General features: G+C 38.3%; 1 long non-coding RNA gene across 2 annotated transcripts in view; it reads right to left on the reverse strand.

Moving 5' to 3' along the window:
- Positions 1-459: 459 nt before the first annotated feature.
- The window catches only part of LOC140616813 (uncharacterized), a 42,145-nt gene continuing 19,012 nt past the window's right edge, over positions 460-23,592 (reverse strand). Inside the window, exons 2-6 of one of the 2 annotated variants that reach the window (XR_012017147.1) lie at positions 15,894-15,989; positions 10,540-10,642; positions 7,463-7,543; positions 1,647-1,842; positions 460-839 (exon numbers count right to left, since the gene is read on the reverse strand). This is a non-coding gene — a long non-coding RNA (uncharacterized lncRNA). The remainder of the gene's footprint in view (positions 840-1,646; positions 1,843-7,462; positions 7,544-10,539; positions 10,643-15,893; positions 15,990-23,592) is intronic. The other variant, XR_012017148.1, reaches the window with a different exon arrangement.

Genomic DNA, 23,592 nt, shown 5'->3' on the forward strand with positions numbered 1-23,592 from the left:
GAGATGTGAAAATGAATCAGTGTAACATAGAAGAAGCACAAAATAACGAAAAAGGGTTGAAAACCAGATCAATAATTACAATCCAGGGGCCAGGAATAGAATTGCAATTAAAACTACCATTCGATTAAGTTTATGATACTCCGCTGTCACTCTCCAACATCTAGGGCTTCATAGTCACACAGATGAGTTCAATAGCAGGAAATATGGGCTCATTTTTACTATTTGCTCTGGACAAAGAGCTCCAGGAGATTCTACTTAACCCTCCCTACCATAAAGCTAGGTCTGGAAATTACATGAGAGGTTAGGACTTTCTGTTGAAGTGACTAAATTAAGCCTCCGCTCTCAAGATTTAAAATTCTTTGTTATACAATGATGTATTTCCAATGGAGGACAGTTTTGGGAAGGGAAATGGGCACTGGAAATAAATGCATATATACACACTATCAATAGGTTGGCTTATATTGGTATACATGTACAAGAGTTCTATTCAAAAACTCTTTAAAAAGGAATTCTGCCTTAAGAATATACCTTGGTACATCAGAACAAAACTTGAAAGAAATTGCCTAAACATTAAAAATGAATACAAGCAGGTTGTTGAAAAGAAAACAAGCGAAGTGGAATTGAAAGCTTTAAGATTTCTTTTGAAAATGTTGCAGAACTATCTAAGAGGAGAGACTTGAAGACCAAGATATCATGGAGAAGACAACATCATTGACGTGAGCCCAGTAGGTCTACGCTTTTTCCTGTGGAGCATTTGTCTCACATAGCAGCATGAACTGAGAAGAAAGTATCAGATGATAGTCTGAGAAGAGAAGCAGAGCTTTCAGAAGTTCTATTCGCTGGAAAAAAAAAAAAAAAAAACAGAATTCAGAACCCATCGAAGTAAGAGGTACCTCTTACAAACTTCATGTTTCTAGGTAGGACTCCTACAGAGCTGAACACAGGAGCAAGGGTGAGCCAGAAATAAACAGGTTTCTACAATGCTGAAATCCACCTTCAAGGCATATCTATGCTTAACTGCAGAGAGGCAATCTACCCTATCCTCTCTGCCAGAAGAAAATTAAATGGTCTTGGGAGGAAAAAGACCTCATCCCAATCTTCATGGTTTTTCATATTGTCCAACATTCAATTTAAAAAATTAGCAAGCATGTTAGTAGAAAGGAACAAGAAAAAAAAAAAACCCAGAAACAAACGCACAGATATTATGGTTATCAAGTTCAATTTTAACAAGATGAAGAGTTTCTTCAAATAAGTGAAATCTATTATAAAAAAAAAAGGAAATAGAACTATGAATGACTTAAAAACTCAATAATTCCTTAACCACAGCCAGTCATAGCATTAGACGGGATTAGTAAACTGCAAGATAGATTAAGAGGAAAAATTACTAACTGTAGGGTAGTATTGCAGGTCAGATTCCTTAGGAAGCAGACTCTTAGAGAATAGAATTCAGGAATTTTGGGTGGGGGAGAGAAGAGCTCTTCAGTTAAATATCTGGAGGGAAGTAAAGAAAGTGAAGAGAATAGAATTGGGCAGGGGGAATAATCAGGTCTCAATACAGTCAGCCAACACCACAGGAAACACTCAAGCTGAAATAGCCCTTTATAATTTTACCAAGGGCGGGGAGCAACAGGGCTCATCTTTTATACCTCTGCATTGATCAGTCATTTGAGGCAGGCCATTCCCAGGAAGAGGTCTTGAACTTCAGGGAGGTGGCTAGCTTCAGCTGAATTAAATTTTTGGAAAGGACAAACACTTGAGAGTTGTCAGCACCAACATACCCAGCAGCTGGGAAACTAAGCCTCTCAATCCTAACTGGGGAATATGAGTGATGCAGTACAGCATCTAAAACATAAAGAGAGAGAAACATTTAAACAAACAGAAATACACATATAATTCTAATTATATGTATTCCACTATATATATATTCCAATTATATATATAATTACCTCCCAAAAAATTATATATATACCTCCCAAAATTATATATATATATATATATATATAATGATAGAAGGGCCTACCATACATATAATCGGAACCCAGAAAAAGAATGAGGCAGATGAAATATTTGAGAATTTTCTAAACTGTCCAAAGATATCAAATCACATATTTTAAAATTCTATGAATCCAGGATAAATACAAAGAAACCACACTTAGGCACAACATAATCAAATCACTGAAAAGAAACAAACAAAAAAATGTAAATTCAGCCAGGATAAAAGAGACATTACTTTCAAAAGAAAAACAATAATTCTGAGAGCTGACTTATCAATAGAAATAATAAAATCCAGAAGACAAAGATATAACATTTTCAAAGTGTTGATAATAAGTGACTGCCACACAACCTAAAGAAAATGAAAAGTGAAACAAAGACATTTTTAGTAGGGATGGGGAGACTCTGTTGCCAGTAGACCCTTTATGAAAAGAAAGATTAAGGCACTTTTATTTTATTTTATTTTATTTTTTTAGATTAAGGCACTTTTAAGCAGTAGAAAAATTATCCAAGATGGAAGCATAGAAATGAAGAATGAAGAGAATGAGGAGCAAATCTAAGTGAATGTTATTTCTACAAAACACTGATAGGAATGTATATAGTTAGCATATATGTAGAATTAGAATACAAGAATAACATAAAGGGTAGAAAGGGTGAATAAAGTGTTCTCTGGGTTTTGCATTATCCAAAAAGTAGTAACAGTGACAATTTATTTTTTTATTTATTTATTTATTTTTTATTTTTTTTTTATTGGTGTTCAATTTACTAACATACAGAATAACACCCAGTGCCCGTCACCCATTCACTCCCACCCCCCGCCCTCCTCCCCTTCTACCACCCCTAGTTCGTTTCCCAGAGTTAGCAGTCTTTACGTTCTGTCTCCCTTTCTGATATTTCCCACACATTTCTTCTCCCTTCCCTTATTTTCCCTTTCACTATTATTTATATTAGTCTGCAATAGTCAAGAATGCATGGTATAATCTACAAGGCAAGTGAAATAATAGTATTAGAGTATGTAAGGGGAAGAAGAAGGAGGAGGAGGAAAAATAGACCAAGAAGACTGAAAATGAAGTGGGAGAAGAAGAAATGCAAATGTTATTTAGGATGCCCTCAGCCACCACAACTGGTCCTGCAGACGGGCATGCACATCGACACGACTGCTTAGGCAAACTGTCTAGCAGCATCTTTTTAAGCTAAATCTACGTACACCATGTACATAATTCCAGTAATTCCACTCATAAGACTGTACCCAACAGAAAAGCATACATATATTTATCAAAATAATTATACAAGAATACACTTGTATCATTTACAGCACTATTCCCAAAAGCCCCTAACTGAAAATATCACGAATGTCCATCAACGGAGGAATAGATTTTTTTAAATTGTGAAAAAAAAAAAATTGTGGCATACTTGTAGAATGGAAAAATATAGCAATGAGAATAAACAACCTACCCCTATAGACAAAAACCACGGAGGAACCTCACAAATTGAATACTGAGCATAAGAAGCCAGACACAAAAGAAGGCATCAATAGAATTCAAGAAACAAAATTAATCCACGGTTATTTTAGAATCCAGGCTAGTGTTGCCTTGAGAGGGGTAGGCAGGCACTGGAGGAGGGCTTCTGGGGTCCTGGGTGTGCTCTGTTTCTTGATCTGATTGCTGATTCCAGTTTATGAAAATTCAGTAAACTCTATACGTATTATTCTGCTCTTTTACAAATCTATGTTTTTCATAAATAAAATGAAAAACTGTGTTTCCTTGTAAAAATATATATAATTAATTTTCTACATATTCACAAACTTTAATACGTTTCTTAACATTACCTATCTTCAACATTATGTCTATCTTTTGTAGGATTTACCTTCTTAAATATGTTTTTTTTAAAAAAGTTAATTCCCATAATTTTCTCAAATTTACATTTTATGATTACTAGGTCTTAAATTGGTGATGTTTTTAAATAATCCTGTCTTGTAGATTTTGTCTACCTGAGTAGATCTCTCTCTGTTGAAGTACCCGTTAAGCTCTGAGCAAATGTGCCTAAACTGGGGCCACTGTTAAATTCAATAGTTCTAGACTGAAGTGTGCAAATATGGAAGCCCAGCTATTTTCTCAGAAAATATCCTTTTGTCTGCCTTCAGGATATATTTCTTTGATAAATATGTTTATAGGACAGAACTTATCAATTAAGTTGATGATTCTTTTGAACGTTTTGCCAAATTTAGATACTGAAAACTAATTTTTAAAACATGATTAGTGAATCCCAGATCATTTTTGCTCTCCTGGGTTCTGTCACTGGGGATTGTCCCCTCCCCTCCTTCTCCCTGAGACAGCATCTAAGTGGGGTTCATGCACCATCATGGCACCAGGGGAGAAAGCGAGGACTTAGTCATCTGTCCACAGCCATCTGTCCAGTCATAACCATGGCCATTGTCCCACCTCCCCTTGCTGGCAGCTCCCAAGCAGTCACATTCTTAGTGACTCTTTAGACGTACCGTCCTTTGATGCCGTTTGATCTTACAACTGATACAACTGATATAACGACCTCAGATCTGTCAGTTTTGCTCACAGCTATTTTTTGTGCTTTCTTGGGGTATGGAAAAGTTCTGCTTTCCTTCCAATTCCTTTATCGTATAAAATGGGTTGCAGGAAACCTGCTGGGGCTGCCTCAGACCCCTCCAGCCCTGCTCCCCGTGTTTCTGTCTCTAAGTCTCTGGTCATGGGCTGCTGCTGCTGCTGCTGAATGAAAACTTCCCAGGGTTCTAGAGAGGAAGCAGAGAACCTGTCCCCTCTACTCAAGGCTTCTTACATTTTGAGAATTGTTCTAGGATCCATCCCCTCCCCCACATTGGAGCTAACCACAAGGCAGGGGAGCAGGGCACAGCTCACTTGTTTAAAGATCCTCTAGCGAAAGGGACTATAAGGGAAAGGAGGGAAACTGAGTGGGCTAAAAATCAGAATGGAAGACAAACCATGAGAGACTCCCAACTCTAGGGGAAAAACAAAGAGTTGCAGAAGGGGAGGAGAGTGGGGGGATGCAGTGACTGGGTGAAGGGCACTAAGGAGGGCATTTGATGGGATGAGCACTAGGTGTTATACTATATGTTGGCAAATTGAATTTACATTTTAAAAAGTTAAAAATAAATAAATCAAAATGAATAAAGATCCTCACCATCATCTTGCTCTCGGCTTCTGCTCGAAGTTTTCCCCTAACTCTGTCTAAGACTCCACCCCTGCTGAAGAGCTAATGAACAGACTTGGCCATTTCAATAGGATAGACTTTTTTTGGACACCTAAAAGCCAAGGATTTAAGGTATTTATCCTCTGGTTCTGCTGGGCTGGGACAACAGAAGCTTCTGGTCTAGCCCCAAGAGGGGCAGGTCACAAGATAAACAAATAACCTAAATAACAACAACCACATGCGAGAATACGATCCTGCCAGAGTAGGCAGCCATTCTCTTCACAGTACTTGTTAGGGGACAGCGAAGTCCTCTTAGCTCAACACTTGGTGTAAACTTTGCCTGTGCAGACGCAAAACCTGAAATCTTTCCTCCCAGCAGTAAGAGCCCTGTTACAAGGAAATGCTGGCTTTGGGACAAGAATAGCAGAGTGCACACAGGAAAGATGTTTTAAAATTTTTTTAAAAAAAGAAAGAAAAACAGAATTGGATGATGAACAGGCCATCGGAAGTAGCAGAATTTTTAAGACTTGATTCCTTGATATGGAATAGTGTTTCTCAGCTAGGGTCCCTAGACTCATGGGGGTCTGTAAGTACATTTCCAATGGCCTACATGTTCCCTACAGGAACACTTTAAGTCTATGTATTCTTTTTAATGATGATCTTTAAGAGTATCATCAACATATCAGGAATCATCTGGACAGCCACTTTACCATCCATAGTACCATCATGCAATTTTAACTGCATTTGTAGTAGCCCAGAGGAGTCACTTCAAGTGTCCACATTTAAGGCATCGGAAGCATGTTTGCCTGATGGTAGATCAGCAGCCAGACCTTAGGGGTCCTAATATCAAAACAGAAATGACTTTCCCTTATTCTCAATTACACTCCAGTTGAATTATATTACCAGCTATAAACGTGCAAGTTCTCTTTTGAATGATAGTTTTCAATTAAAAGATTTTCCCACAGCACACAATTTCGATTTCACATATTAGTTAATAAATGAGATTGATTTGACAACTTGAAACAACCTTCTGCCACCAAGTAATATAATGGACTATTCTAATGATTAAGACTAGTGTAAAAACCAGCGGTTGAGGATTTAATGCATAGATGAGGCATTTCAGCTACATGAAGGCCAAATGATGTCACTGTGCACCTTATGAGAAAAGTTTCTCATACTTCAGATGAAGAAAAGGGATGAGACGGTTGAGTCATCCCTTGGCACATTAGGTACAGCAAACTCAGAAGACCCAAACAACATTGCGTCTACATTTCAAAATGCAACTTAGCCAAAGAAAACAACTATCCATCACACTGAAATAATATGGTTACTATTGATTATAATGGTTTTTTACAGCTTTGTTGATTTTTAGCATACAAATTTTGTTCTTACATTTGTATAGGAATTATGGGCCATATGGAGTTTATAACTAGTTTTTTTCATGTGGGGAAACATGAAAATAAAAACAATCTGAGTTCCCATCAATAAGACTTCACATACACACACACACACAAACACACACACATACACAAACACAATCCAGATCCAATGCTCCCACCTGTAAACTCATCCAAGCATTAAAGAAGAAATAACAGTACTTTTACACAAACTCTTCCAGAGAAGAGAAAAAGAGCATGCGTCCCAACTCATTTTCTGAGGCCAGCAGAATCTTGACAACAAACACTGTCCCAAATATTATATTAAAAAAACTACAGATCAGTCTCCCTCATGAACAAAGGTGGAAAACTTTTCCACAAAATATTAGTAAATTGAATAGAAGGATACTTTTTACTGGAGTTTGTGAATCATTGATATGATTAGGCATTGATAATAGTAGGTAGCAATTATTATGAACATAAGTACTTTTAATGAAAAAATTTATTTCAAAAGCCAACAGCAGCACTTTCCCAGTGAACATATCTTTTTTTTTATTTATTTGACAAAACATCCGGAAAGGATGTGGTTCTGGAAGGTGGAGTGTGACCCAAAGGGAAAGTTAATTGCTGTGAACAATAAAGAAAAATAGATGGGCTTCCTCTGGCAGCACAGGAAAGAGAACATGAGGAGACCAGACTAAAAAGGAAGGGACATGAAGAAGGTGAAGCTGAAAGGGAGGAAGGGCCCAGGAACTGGACATGGGAGCAGGGACACGTTCCTGGCGATGGGAATGTCCAGTGGACTTTTGAAAGCAGAGGTGTGTGATGGCCCATATGGCAAGCTGCAGTGCTGTGCTACAAGCTGCCACTCTACTACCCTCAGAGCCTCAGAGAAAATTCTTCTAACTTACTTTGCGATGGAGATACACCAGGGGAATCCAGGACAAGAGGCCGTATTCTACCTTTGGACCAATAGGTAGAAAAAAAGGCACCTGGCGTAGGGGGTGAGGAGAAAGGTGAAAGTTTAGTGAGCAAGAGCTTCTGGAATCTATAGGAATGCACACAAATGGGGAAGCGGGGGCACTGGAGATAGGATCTTTGGCTATGCTCATTTTAACATCAAGAACAAGATGACTCTGGGATGATGGCATTTGGGTTAAGTGGATATGAGAATAATACCAACATTTATTGAGTTCTTAATGTGGACGGGGCAGTTTTTCTGAGCCCTTCACGTGTATTAACCTATTTAATTCTTACAATAACCATATAACTGAAGTGAGATCCATATTGCCACTTTGCAGATGACGATTAGGTAGCTTGTCAAAGACCACACAAGTCTTCCATGTAGAGTTGGGATTTGAACCCAGGGGCTTGATTTAACAGAGCCTGTGCTTTTACCTGCCAAATCATACTATCTCTCAAACATAACACCCCTGTATTTTCTTCCTCTTTTAATACAAACAATTGGGCAAACAAAGAGACTACTTGTGGGGTTTTGGGCTAGCTTTTGTTCAAAGAAAGAAATCCACCTTTCTGTTGGCTTTATAAGGCCCTCAACTAATAACGTCTTAAACCAGAACCTTCTTGTTTCCACAGACCGCTTCCTGGTTGGTCTCCTGTCCTCCTTCCTTAGCTCCTTCGAATCTTTCTCACACTGATGATTCAAAGTATATTTCTTCACACAGCGATTTGTTTAAAACAAAAATTCTGGAGATCAGTATCTGGCCTGAACAGATACCACCTAACTCATCCAAGACTTCGGCAATCCGAGGATGCAAGACCAGAGTATGTCTTTCAGAATGTCACCTTTTTGAAGCTCGTTTCTTGGTCCACTGGTGCCACATTTTGCTCTTTCTCTTCCAACAGCTGGGCAGTCGACACTGCTAGAGAAACTCATACTACTCTGTCCATCTGTGTCCTCCAGGCTCTGCTGAGTCCTTACTTTTGCCCTTTGCTCTTTTTCCCCCACTTTGGTCAACGTCTTCCCTATATTCAGTTACCGCTGTAAATCTTCACCATTCTCAAGGCCCCAACACACTCCTACTCCTTCCGGTATTAGCCGGTGGCAGTGCTACCTACTTCACCCACAACTCTGGAGCAAGCAGGCTTAAGCTGCTACAACCTCTACATCATCTTCTCTTCATACCCCCTGCTGCTCCTACATTCTGCATTTCAGGTGATCACAAACTATCCACCCAGCTGGTCTGCAGAAAGGGGATCATCTTTGCTCCCTCAACCAACCCTCAACCAATAAATTACCCATCCTTTCCCAATACATCCCCAATACTTCTCAGATTTGTTATTCCCTCATCATTCCTTCCAACACTTTCCCAGGGTGTCCTTATTATCTTTTAAAAAATGATTGCAATAGTTTTCTCTTGGTCTCACTGCACCCATTCCTCTTTCCCCCTTGAAACTGATCCCTCCCCCATACAGCCTTTTTAATCGATCTCAAATCCAACCTCTACACATCATACTGCCTTAACTTCCCTGTGTTCTTATGTATTGGATGAAATGGAAGTTAACCTCTTTCTTTTCTTCCTCCAATATTTAATTCGCAATTGTAGCATCAGGTTTATGCCTTTTAGAGTCACTCCAGGTTTCAGCCATCTGGCGTCAGGACAAGATAAAGAGGGCTGGCAGCTTGAAGCTCTTTTGCAGCCCCTGAATGGCAACATCATCATTATGGCTCTCAGCCCTCTGCTTCAGAATGAGAGAGGAAAAGGCCACAGGAATTGAAAAGTATTTTTTGGAGATCAGGATCCAGTTATGGTGGAATAGACATGGTGCCTTGGGCTCCTTATCTAATTACTTACACAGCTGGCACACAACAAACACAGGCTAATTAGACACACTTAAGTAAAAACATGGCATATGATAAAAGAAAATTAACAAATTATTTTCTTTTGCAGACACCATGGAATATCCAACTTAAAATTGCTTTTGTGGTGTTTTCATGTATTATGGCACCTCTGGGGTTAGGATGGCTCTTTGTTCCCGAGCTGGTTTGCACATGCCTGCGTAGTCTCAGGTTGTGCTAGATGCACGCTATTGGAGTTAACACCACATATTTTGGGAATTCGTCATGTCTGAAAGCAAGAGCTTCCTCTTTCTGGTGGACTGAGGCAGGTACTTGCTTGTTTCAGCTCACTTCTTCCTTCCCAAAAGGCTTAGCCACTCAAGGAAACTGACAGCTCGTTATTTCAGAACTTGGAAGAAGTGTTGGGGTTGGCAAGCACGAGCCTGTCATCCCCATGAAGACTGCCTCCCTGATCTTTAATCCAATGTCATTCAACGACACAAACATTCATTAATTGATTTCAGTACAAAGGACCAGGCTGGGCACCCCAAGGAGGAAAAGCAGCATGACACAATTTCTGCTATCAGAAGTCTTAGTGTAGGGATAGTACCCAAATACCTGTACGAGTAGGGATGGCAAAGTGTCCTGAGGGATGCACAAAGTGCTCTGTGGGAGGGACAGGAAAAGAGAGGGCACCCTTGTGCCCATGATGCTGCTCTGCCCTTTACAGGCTGAGCAGGGAACTCGACTCAAAGCTCTTCTCATTATCCTATGTCAGAAAAGTCAGAGTGAGGACTAAACATATTCTACGTGAATTTCCTTAGTACAGTACCCAAAAGATAGTAGGAACTTTAGTGAATGGTGGTTTCTTCTGCTTTGATGGTATCTCTGGGAGGGTCATTCTCCCCTAAATGGGCGTGAGATTGGGGCACGGGGACAGGCATTTTAGGCACAGAAAGGATCATGAAAAAAAAAAAAAGAAAGAAAAGATCATGAGAAGACACAGGGGGTTGGGGAATGACCATTGTAAAGAAAAGGGTGAATGCTCTCCAGTTTTTACTAGTGGGAAGGAAAGACGTGGAAAGGTAAGTTGAGGCCATACTGAAGGAGTGATAAGATCTGGAGGGCCAGGGTGGTGTGCTGGTCTGGCCTGGGCTGGGAAGCCAGATTGTTCTGGCTGTACCATACCTATTCACTCCACGTGCCCCGGAGTAGGCTACCAGCAATCTGTGCCTCCATTCCTTCATCTATAAAATAGAGTTAATTCGAGTGCCTTTGCCATATTTCTGTCCTGTGGATTAAAAGGGTTAAAATGTGTGAAATATTATGTACCTGGCACATAGTTAATACCAAATAAGCACTAACTAGCTCTTATTATTAGTAAGCTGAAATATGCATCATGAAGTGTCATAGCCAGAAGGCATGCTACAAGTGCTAACCATGCGGAGGAAATCTAATCTGTTTTTACAAGATAAATGGGCCTTTCTGATCTGCGAAATGGCTCTGCCTTTTTACCTGATTGAGATGATATGGAGGTTTCTTAACAGATGATAAAGAACGGGAATGAACTGTGCCCTGGACTTCCTATTCGTTAGCTGACACCTGTAGGTCCCTTAACCCCATGAGATTCCTGAATTCTGTCTCAGTAGGGAGATGGACAGCTGCCACCCTGCAACCTCCTGCCAGGAGAACACATTGCCTCTCCTTGTTTGCTGGTGATGGAGGGTCAATCATATTGTGTCCAATGGAAAGATGGACTAAGTGGCCACAGGCCAGCTTGAATAATAATCAGCCAGGTTTGAGGGAACTAGAAGCCTCACCTTCACAGAGAAACTATAGGGAACCCTGGGTTCAGAGATTAGAGACCAGCCTGGACAAACACCAGCTCCTAGTCCCTGTGTGGCTGTGTTCCAGACACTGAATGGAGGAGCCACCCAGAGAGGGATGTTCTGGAGGCCTGGGAGGCCCCTGAACCTCCTTCTCCCAGACCTTATCTTAAGCTGGCAGGCATATTGGTGGGGTAACATTGTGTGCTTTGGGCTAAGAACACGTATTGCCTCTTGAGTAAGAGACAGGTGGTTGGAATTAATACTTTTGCTTTCAGAAAACCCATTAAGTGAACAATTCAATCCACATGGCTTTGAGAAAAGAAATTATATCCAAAAACCAGGACCTAATCCCTCAGCAAAGGGAAGAAATTAGGGGAGTCACGCGTGCACGCCTATGTGTGTGTGTTTGTACACTATAACCCATGGGAAGTGGAGGAGAATGAATTCTAAAAGTTCATTAGAGACATAAAGTACAAGAGTCACTGAGAAATGGGTAATCCAAGGAAGTTTGGAGACCTCTGGTCTCTTTATAGCGCAAGCTTGAAAGTGGACCTATGAGTGAGGGGAGCAAACACTTTTGGGCCCTGGTGCTGAGCCAGCAAGTGCTTGCTGATCAGGGAAGCACTGAAAAATGCTAGCTGCCCAGGACCTGGAAATCTTGAGGGTCCATGGGAATTGGAAAAGAAGCTACTAGTCCAGAGGCCACCATGCCCTTCCCAAGTTGGGTTCAGGCACAACCCTGGCCTGAAATTTGGGTATAATCTCTCTTCTTACAGCCATGTGGATTGAATCTTTCACTTAATGGGTTTTCTGGAAACCAGGAGCCTTTAGTCCCAGCCAATCTAGCATTAACAATCCACAGAGAGTTCCTGGGCCATTGCACAAGCCCCATCCCTAGAGCCCACACACTGGGGAACCTCAAGTTTTTATCAGGAAGAGAGAATCTGAATCATGCTTTCAGCAATGGGAGGGGAGATTGAGGAGGAGAAGCCATGGGCTGTCACGGCAGCATTCAGACAGTCACAAAAGCTGCACTCACTTTGCTCTGGATATTCAAGATGGCGAAGAGTCCAAAAACCACTTCCTTATATCCTCAGAAAACAGTTAAATATACTTTAGAATGTTTGGCTGAGAGGGACTAAACTCAAGTTTAATGGTCACACAGAAGAAAAAGTGGATTTATTTAATGTAATCTTAGATAAGAGACCTGATAATAATGAGTAAATTTGACCTCACAGAGAAGCAAATGAAAACATAATGAGAGCTGCCTGGCAGTGGATGAAGCTGTAGCCTTCAGAAAAGGGAACTACCTAGCACTGGAGGTACTGAAGCTGAGGCTGGGGGCCATCTGTCAGCTATCATGTAGGTGGAAATCTCTGCACTGGGAGATGATTATTAAAGTAAGCAAAAGAGGCTCATGCTTGACCAATGCTCACTAAACCTGTTTTTATTCTTTCAATGACCCAAACTCTTACTTTCCTCTAATTTTGCTTCATAGAAACCCAGAGTAAAAGAGTTTTGCTTTGGTTATTCAAGTTCTACCAAGATATGAATCAACTCTCATTTTACTGTGGGAGAACTTGAAGTGCAATTGCTAGGTGGCATCTAAGGTTACACATTGGTAAGTGGTAGAGTGGGATCCGAACCTATGACCGGGAGTACGACAGTGGTTTCCTAACTGGTCTCCTTCCATCTATTCTCTCCCCTATACTACTTATCCTACACATATCCAGATTGATATTTCTTTTTTTTTTAAGATTTATTTATTTATTTATTTATTTATTTATTTATTTATGATAGACAGAGAGAGAGGCAGAGACACAGGCAGAAGGAAAAGCAGGCTCCATGCAGGGAGCCCGATGTGGGACTCGATCCTGGAACTCCAGGATCGTGCCCTGGGCCAAAGGCAGGTGCCAAACCGCTGAACCACCCAGGGATTCCCCCCAGATTGATATTGCTAAAACACAGCTCTGATTATGTCATTGCTATATTAAACCTCTTCAAAAGCTCCTGTGCTCTTTAAAAATATACTTAGAATTCTTTATCATGGCATTTTAAGATTCAGCCTTCTTGGTTTCATCTCCAATCCCAATCCTTCAACCTAGTTCTTTGTATATACTAAGATGTTAAATGTATATGGATGGCTACTCCATAGCGACCATTTCATCATACATAGAAATGTTGAATTACTATGCTGTTATGTCTGAAACTAGTATAACATTGCATGTCAACTACACTTCAGTTAAAAATAAAAATAAATAAAAATAAAATATTTAAAGACAGCAGCTAGGTTAACTAAACTTTTTAAAACACAACTTTCCTATCTTCAGTTAGCACAGCTTCTGAGACAACTGATTGGCAAAGCGAATAGACTAAACAACTTTTAGACGTATCATTTACCTCTGGGATTTTATAGCCATTTCTAAGTTAGAGGTAGTAGACAGTAACAGGGTTCGCTATCCCAAAATATGGCACTCTGGCACACTGAATATTTTTAAGGTGAAGGAGTTTGAGTAAAAGGTAGAAACTGGAAAGTGTCCCTGACCTTCCCCCTACCCCACTTCCTTGAAGCAGGTCATAAGATCTTCATGTGAGAGGTGCCCTCCCTAAAACCAAAGGAAAGGAACATCCTTATGTCCAAGGCAGGGAAGCTAAGAAGAATCCAAACAAATAGGCTTTGCTAAGCTTCCCCCAGTTTACTACCCTCAGCTCAACTCTTTGGCTTATCATATCTTTCCATTCTTCATCAAACCTAGATTTTTTTTTAAAACAGTGTGTACTGAATATAATTAGCTTTGGGAAAAACAGTTTTATTTCTCAGACTATTTCTTGCCATATGCCTCTTTTGTAGAGTTTACTCATCATCTGATAGTTGACCAGCATGTAATAAAACTCAGAATTTTTTTAAACATGCTGTTTTTCAGGACAATTAGCACAAGATACCATGGAGCTTGTTTTGGCCAATGTTGCACTAAGGGAGCTTCACATGAAAGCCTGTAAAATGTGGCAGGAAAAAAAAAAAAACCTAGTCACAGCCCATTTCCAAGAATTTCTTAATAATTCCTCTTTCACCATAAAAATAAATCAAGCTTTTAAAATGTGCCTTCCAGATACCAGTTTCTCAGAATTCATTCTGCAGTTATGTGAGAGTATGTGCCTTCACAAGATCAACACCAGCATCTTTAGTATTTTAAAAGAAAAGATCAAGCCCCCGGATGCATTTAAAAGCCAAGTAGAAAAAACTCCTCCAGAAATATTTAAGACATCTGTAATTCTGGACTTTAATAAGAATGACACAATAAAATGTATTGAATCACAAATTAATCTGAATTCGTGACCATGATAACTTTGACTCTCAAGCACTTTTACAAGGCAGTGTTTCCATTAATGACTGACAGTCTATAGTCTCTCCATCTTCCATGAGCCAGGGTCCTACTCCTTTGAGAATGAAAACCAGAATGATTTGTGATAGATCTGTTATTTACCAAAGCATGAAAGTTACCTTTTGCTGCTTAACGACTTACTTCCCAAACTTCATGACTTAAAAACATCTACTAGGTTGTCAAAGGATGATAAACCATCACTCAATCAATATCTCAAACAAATAAAAAGACAAAGCTGAATTTTCTGCTGGCTAATCAAGTACAGTCACTGTAAGCAGACTGCTGATCTTATACAGGGGACAGAGGATACATGGAGAAAAAAAGATGGGTGGATTTTCAGGGTCATAAGTGAGTTGACATCATTTGTTGAATCATGGTCACTTGAGCAAGACTTCTGTTGATTGGCTGACACACTCACATGTGTGCTTATTTGAGGGAATTCATTCCTGACTGATTGATCTACACAAGTAAGAGGCTCATACTGATTGGTTGGGCTTACAAAAGTATGTTCAGTGAGGCGAGTTGTAGTTGATCTAGTAAATGGATTTAAAAATTAGTATGGTGGCTATTTGTTTCCATGGTTAGAGAAAAACTGGTCTTTTTATGAGTATGTGAAGTAGGAAACCTCTAAGATGACTTCCAATGATCCCAGCCTCCTGCTATCATGCCTTGTGTAATTCCCTCTTCTGGAATGTGGGCTGACTTTAATAACTCACTTCAAACAAATAGAATGTGGTAGAAGTAATACAATGTCACTATGAAGATTAGGTTATAAAAAGTTGGTATCTTCTGCCTTAGGGGTCTTCTTTCACTTGCTTTCACTCAGATCTTTCACTCTGGGAGAAATAGGCTGCCATCTTGTGAGTGGCTCTGTTGAGAGGCCCATGTGACAAGAAACTGCTATCTCCTGTTAACAGCCCATGAGGACTTGAGGTTTGCCAAAATGCTTGTGAGTAAGCTTGGAAGTGGATTCTTCCCTCACAGAGCTTTGGGCTGACTGCAGTCTCACCAACACCTTAACCTCAGTCTCAACTCAGAGGCACCCAGATAAGCTGTGCCTGGACTCCTGACCAATGGAAACCCGTGAGATAATAGATGTTTATTGTTTTAAGCTGCTAAATTGGGGGATGGTTCATTACATAGCAATAGAAAAGTCATACAGTGTGGGAACTTTTTTTAATCTTCACTATTAAGTCTATACTCTGTGAGTCAGCTGGATAGTTCTTTTGAACTGAGCAAGTTCACCTGACCTTTACTGGGCTTTCTCATGTATCTGGGATAAGCTGGTACATTTAATGGTGACTGGATCATCTTGGAGGGCCTCACTCACATCTGATGGTCAGCAGGCCACTGTGTAGGACTCTTTGGTTCTCTTCCATCTTCTAGCAGGTTAGCTCTGATTTTTCAGAGGGTCTGTCTCAGGGTTCTAAACTGAGCAAGGAAAAAAATTTTTTTAAATAAATAAATAAACAAACAAACTGAGCAAAGAGGCAAGCCCTTCTATGCAAGTAGTTTTCAAGTCTATGTTTGCATTGGGTTTGCTAATATTCCATTGGCCAAAGCAAGTCACATGACTAACCTATAGTTAAAGGTGAGAATAGACACTAGCCCTTTAAAGGGAGGATCTGTAATGTCACATTACAAGGATGTGGCTGCAGAGAAGGGAAAAATGTGTGGCCATTTGAATTAAAAACATGACCAAAATAACAATAAATGGCATTCCTCCTTTTTCTTCTATTTCTCAAAGAAGAAAAGAGGTGGACAGCCCAAGCATTACTAAATACTTATAAATAAACTGGAAAGAGTTCACAGAAGAGAAAGGTAAAGAATTATAGGGCTGCTCTAAAAAGGAAGACTACATGAGCAAAAATATGTCATTTGGATAAGAAACAATAAATCGAGTTCCTGTAAGGGTCTAAACATACAGTGTTCACAAAAATAAGAAAGCATATACAAACATGATCCTGAAATCACAAAGGTAAATATCACTTGAACATCAAGAAACCCATCTTCCAAACAAATTTGTCCCAATTATTACAGAAGTAAAATGATAGAAAGGATTCCAGTATATCACCCTTTAGGATATTTAATCTTGATGATTGGATGTCAGGACAATTAGCACAAGATACCATGTTGATCACATAATTTTAGTGACACTGTAATCTCACAAAGAACTCTGCCCAGGGATCCAGATGCAGAGGCCCATTGTAAATCATAATCTGAGTCATATCCATTTTCTCATTTCTCACTGAGGCTGTCACATGTTTTAGAGGCTTATCTGTTTTTGTTTTCTAGGTTCTTGTCCAATACTGGTTCTTAACAAAACATGTCAACCATGTGCATTTGACCACACCAGCTTCTACTCTAACACAATGGCTTTTTAACATATATTGTATTCATCATTGCAGAGAAAATTGATTCCAACCCCTTCAAAGTCCAACAACTGATCATGAAATTTACTGTAAGAAAAAAGAACAAAATATACAACATTGGATCCACTGCTCCTATTTGATAAAGGCAGTTCTCTACCTTCATGTTTGTTGTACTGGAAAGTTCTTCAAAATTAAAAATGTCATATGGTTTACTATGAGGCTGAATTATTAAATGTAGTTTTATATAACTGATTATTGTAATGCCTCCTTCACAATATTTTCTAAAGAAATATCAATTGACCACTGCGTAGCGTAAAGAAATGTAGTTGATAAGCAAAAATGGAGTCTATGGTTTATTCTATAAAAAGCTGGATGACCAATTTCTTTTCAGAAAAATAACTAAGTCCAGTCCTAGTTCTGTGGGACAACAATCAGATTAAAATGCTTCTGTGAGGGATCCCTGGGTGGCGCAGCGGTTTGGCGCCTGCCTTTGGCCCAGGGCGCGATCCCGGAGACCCGGGATCGAGTCCCACGTCGGGCTCCCGGTGCACGGAGCCTGCTTCTCCCTCTGCCTATGTCTCTGCCTCTCTCTCTCTCTCCCTGTGTGACTATCATAAATAAATAAAAGTTTAAAAAAAAAAAATGCTTCTGTGAAAATCTTTTCTAGAATATAGCATATTGAGGTATGAATGATGACACTTTATAACTTTTAAGTCAGTGTTTATTTTGTCTGAGGATATAGAGAATGTCTTAAATATAGAGAAGGAAGAGGTACAGTGACTATTACTTGGGAATTTTACAGGTTTTTAAGTACTCCCTTTTATTATCTGTGTTACAGTGGAATCATTCCTAAAGGATACCCACTTTATAAGATCAGGAATATAAAAAAACAGATTTATATAAAGTCTACAGTGGACTTTATATAAATTATATATTATGGAGCTGAATTTCACATAATAGTTAAATTTTCTATACAGTATATTATATATTTTATGCACTTATGGTGTATTATATTTTCATGTGCTTTTTAATGCTAATAAGGGCCAAATAAGGTAGTACAGGCTTGTGTGATCAGAATTTTCTGGTGGTTTTTTGCTCATCAATTCAGCATACTTGAGGGGCTTTATCAAAGCCTTCAAATACCTTATCAAAGCCATAAAACTAATATTACTAGAGCAAGTTAGAATTACAAAGGATTATCTCATTTTTTTATTCATAATAGCTACACAATGTTTTATCAAAAAGCCCATTTTATTGAGGAAACATCTGATTTTCAGAGGGTTATTGCTTGCCCACAATCACCCAGCCAGTGACTGGAATCATTAGAACCACACTCCAGCCTTCGGGCTCCAAACATATTCTTTCCATTTTGTCACATATCTGTATCATATCTTTACCCTTCAATCTTCCACAAGCATTCTATTTCCCATGCACAAATTCTATAAAAACAGCAAAAACACAACCTCTATGAGTGCTTTCTGTCCCTCAGCAATTATAGAACCCAGTGGGCCTTCACAATTTAATTACTTGTTAATTAATTATACAAGTAGGCATTTTGAGTATGGGAAATCATAGATACTTACAAAATACGTCAAATTAATTAAACACAAGCTCAAACAATAATCAGGGAATCCCCTTGGTGTGAGAGAAAGAAATTTTGCACACTTTTCTGTCTTAAATTCAGTATAAACACGTGCATACATCTGTTGTTTATATCGTCTTGAATATTCTTAGTAAAATCTCATGTTTTAAAGAATCTTATAATGAAATGAAGGTACTTTTGCATTTGTGTCGTGTCTTATAGTTTGTAAAGCAGCGCATTATTTCATCTTTCCACCAAACTGTGAGGTAAGCAGATGGCAATTGTCCCCATTTTACAGACATAAAACCGAAATTCAGAGAGGATAAGATTTCCGTGAGTTAGAAAACTCTTAAGTGCAGGAGGCAGCTTACCTCAGAACATTAGAGCCTGAAGGGCCTTCCTTAGATACTATATAGGGCAGTATTTCCCAGTATGTGTTCTGTGCCATCTCACTGATCTTGTGAGATGTTCTATAAAAAGTAGCTCAATGCTCCAATAAATTTAAGAAACACTGCATATTATATTCCCTACTTGAGAATCACAATATATTTTGGCATACAAAGCCTCTAGGAAGGATTGCAGTGGTTTTTTTAAGGTTAATTTTGTTCAACTCAGAGTTTCCCAAATTGATTTAATCAAGGAACCTTGTTGGAAAATGTTGACTAGGGTTGATCCCGTTATATGGAGATAAGAGAGCTGATATTCAAAACATAAAATATGTATTTAAGATTACATGATTACTTATATGAGAGTTATGGAAGGAACTCCAAATCCCGATTCAATGTTCTTACTAATTTCCCACATAGAATAAAGGGAAAGGAGAGAAAATGAGTGAAAATATCAGTGAGGGTGACAAAACATGGGAGACACCTAACTCTGGGAAATGAACAAGGGGTAGGGGAAGGGGAGGTGGGCAGGGGGTTGGGGTGACTGGGTGATGGGCACTGAGGGGGGCACTTGGCGGTATGAGCACTGGGTGTTATGCTACATGTTGGCAAATTGAACTCCAATAAAAAAAATTAAAATAATAATAATAATAATTTCCCATATAACTTTTTTATACTTGAATGCTTACTTCTCTATTTTAAGAAAAATAATTTGAATGGTCTTTATAGTCAAAATTAGATACAGATTTTGAATAAAAATCTTGAAAAAAAAGAGACAGAGACCATTCTTGGTGCTTAATTCACCTTTGTGCTCTCAAAATAATCTTGCTAATGATATAGCTGTCATTCTTGGGTTCCAAGATTATGAATAATTTTTAAAACTTTTAATAGACTTGCAAGTTAAATATTTTTACAGATTAAGACACTGAGACTCATAGAAATAAAATAATTTGAGGGAGATTATCCATTTATTAAAAGTCTGAGCCATGATTTAAAGTCCAGTCTGTTGAACTTTAAACTTCTTGAAAAATAATATCCCAAGGGTCTCATTCTTTCAGAAGAGATCCTTGAAGCCTCACCACACTCCTTCTCATATAATATTACTACTACAAGGAATGCTAAAGGGGAGGCAAATTATACAGGCAGAAGAAAAACATTAAAACCTAGACATAGGGATCCCTGGGTGGCACAGCGGTTTAGCACCTGCCTTTGGCCCGGGGCGCGATCCTGGAGACCCGGGATTGAATCCCACGTCGGGCTCCCAGTGCATGGAGCCTGCTTCTCCCTCTGCCTGTGTCCCTGCCTCTCTTTCTCTCTCTCTGTGTGTGACTATCATAAATAAATAAAAATTTAAAAAAAAAAATAAAACCTAGACATAAAGGAACCAGGCTAGGAATAAGCAGTGTCTGAGAAAGAAAAAACTAAGTGGTTATAATTGTGGCAGACACCATGCATTCTCTTTTTAATGCCTCCAATTCTGCAATAAGTATTTTTAAATGTAAGACAAAAATCCAGAAGCAACGACTGGCACATTAGTGAGACTTGTCAGAGGATTAGAATTTCAGATCTAATAGGGCCTTAAACATCTTGGACATTTAATCAGGACTTCTACCCACAGGAATTCTATCTACAACATCCCAACAGCCTCTGCTTGAACACCTCAGTGATTGGAGGACATCTTTCCTCCTTTAGAGGGAGGCCATGTATTTGGCAACTCCAACTGTAGGAAGTTCTCTGACTGTGTATGCTAAGGGCAGGGTGCATTTCTTATCTAGTATCTAGCAAGAGGGAATTCATCATTAAGGTGTGTTTTGTTTCTGTCTTTTTGGAATGATTTAATAGTACTGACATGAACTATTCCTTCTTACAATGTTTACCTTGTTATTCTCTTTTCTCCAGGCAAAAGTGAAATGATTTTCCCAGAAGGTTTATGGGAAGGCAAGGCACTTAGGAAATAAAACAAAATCTAGGTACTTCTTTAAAAAATTGATATGTGATCCAAATGCCATAAATTTACCCTTTTAAAGTGTACAATTCACTAGTTTTGAGCATATTCACAAAGTTGTGAAACCACTACTATTATCTAACTTCAGCATATATTTATCACCTCCCCCCAAACCTCATACTCATTACCAGTTACTCCTCATTCCCTCTTCTTTCTCAAACCCTGGCAACCATTTTCTGTCCTAGGAGTTTGCCTATTTTGGAAATTCCATATAAAAGGAATCATATAATTTGTGGCCTTTTGTGTCTGACTTCTTAGCATATTTTTAAGGCGCATCCGCAAATTGGCATGTATCAATAATTCACTCCCATTTATGGTAAAAATTTCATCACATGGATATACCACATTTTGTTTATCCATTCATCAGTTAATGAGCATTAAGTTTGTTTCTGCTTTTTGGCTATTATGAGTAATGCTAATCTGAACATTCATGTACAAATTTTGTGTGGACATGTTTTCAATTTTCTTGAGAAGGTAATTAGTACTGGACTTGTATGGATATATGGTAACACAATGTTGAACATTTTGAGGGACTGTCCAACTATTTAACAAAGCAGCTGCATCATTTTATGATCCCACCAGCAATGTATAAGGATTCAAATTTCTCCAAATCCTCATCAACATTTGTTGCTTCCCATTCTGGTCTGTTTGGGTTTGTTTTTTGGTTTTTGTTTTGTTTTGTTTTTTGTTTTTGTTTTTGTTTTTTTTTTTTTCAAAAAATATTATAGCCACACCAGTGGGTATAAAGCAGTATCTTATAGGATTTAGATATGCATTTCTCTAGAGAGTGATGATGTTGAACATGTTTTCATGTACTTATTGATGAATTGTATATCTTCTTTGGGGAAATGTTCATTCAAACTCTTTACCTATTGTTAAAAATTGGCTTGTCTTTTTTTCAAGTTGTAAAAGTTCTTTACATATTCTAGACACAAGTCCCCTATGAGATATGTAATTTGCAATTCTATGACTAGTTTTTTTTTTTATTTTCTTGATTATATTCTTTGAAACATAAATGTTTTTAATTTTAATGACGTCCAGTTTATCAAATTTTCTCCCATCCCTCATGCTTTGGATATCATATGTAAGAAACCATTGCCTGATCAAAGCCATGAAAATTCACTCTTATGTGTTTTTTTTCATAATTTTATAATTTTATGCCTTAAATTTCGGTGTATGACCCATTTTGAGTTAAGTTTTATATATGGTATGAGGTAGGGGTTCAACTTCAATCCTTTGCATGTGTGTATTCAATTGTCCCAGCACCATTTGTTAAAATTACCACTTTCCCCACTGAATTTAAAATTCACAGCTTTCAAAACTTTGTTCTTTTTCAAGATTGTTTTGACTCTTCTCGGTCCCTTGCATTTCCATATTAGTTTTACAAGCAAATTGTCAATTTCTACAAAATAAAACAAAAACATGGCTGAGATTTGATGGAAATTGCATTGAATCTGTAGATCAGTTTGAGGAATATTGTTATCTTAAGTATTCTGATTCATGAAGATGGAATGTCTTTCCATTTATTTAGGTCTTCCTTAATCTTTTTCAACACTGTTTTGAGGTTTTCAGTTTGTAAGTCTTATACTTCTTTTGTTAAATTTTAAATATTTTATTCTTTTTGATACTATTGTAAATAGAATTGTTTTACTTCCAGATTGCTTATTGTCACTGTATAGAAAATACAACTGATTTTTTTACATTGATTTGTATTCTGTAAACTTACTGACATTGTTTATTAGCTTTAATAGTTTTCTTGTGGATATACTAGCACTTTATATATACAAGAAAATGTCATCTGTAAATAGAAATAGCTTTATTTCTTCCTTTCTACCTGGATGCCTTTATTTCTTTTTCTTGAATAATTTCCCTCACTAGAACATTTAGCACAATGCTGAATAGGAGTGAGACCAGACATCTTCTCTTGTTCCTGATCTTATGGGAAAGGCTTTTAGTCTTTCCTTAAGTATGTTAGCTGTGGGGATTTTGAACATACCCTTTATCATGTTAAGAAAGTTCTTTTCTCTCCTGGGTGACTCAGTGGTTGAGTGTCTGCCTTTGGCTCAGGGTGTGATCCAGGGTTCCAGGAATGTGGAGCCTGCTTCTCCCTCTTCCTATTTCTCTGCCTCTCTCTGTGTGTCTCTCATGAATAAATAAATAAAATCTTTTTAAAAAAGAAGAAAGGAAGAAGTTCCTTTCTGATGACATCCAGGTGGCCAACAGACCAATGAAAAGAGGCTCAACATTACTGATCATCAGGGAAGTGCAAATCAGAACTACAATGAGATATCACCTCACACCTCTCAGAATGGCTAAAATCAACAACACAAGAAGCAACAGGTGCTGGTGAAGATGTGGAAAAAATGGAACTCTTGCACTGTTGGTGGGAATGTAAACTGCAGCAGCCACTGTGGAAAACAATATGGAGTTTCATTAAAAAGTGAAAATAGAACTAACCTACGATCCAGCAATTGTACTATTAGGTATTTACTCAACAGTATATAGAATACAAAATACTAATTCAAAGGGACATATACATTCCAATGTTTATGGCAGCATTATCTACAATTGACAAGTTATGGAAATGGACCAAGTGTCCATGAACTGACAGAACATGTGGTATTATATATATATAATATATATACATATATATAATAGAATATTAATCAGCCATTAAAAAGAAT

This window comes from Canis lupus, chromosome 25, assembly GCF_048164855.1.
Source record: "Canis lupus baileyi chromosome 25, mCanLup2.hap1, whole genome shotgun sequence".
In the NCBI taxonomy this organism is placed as follows: Eukaryota; Metazoa; Chordata; class Mammalia; order Carnivora; family Canidae; genus Canis; species Canis lupus.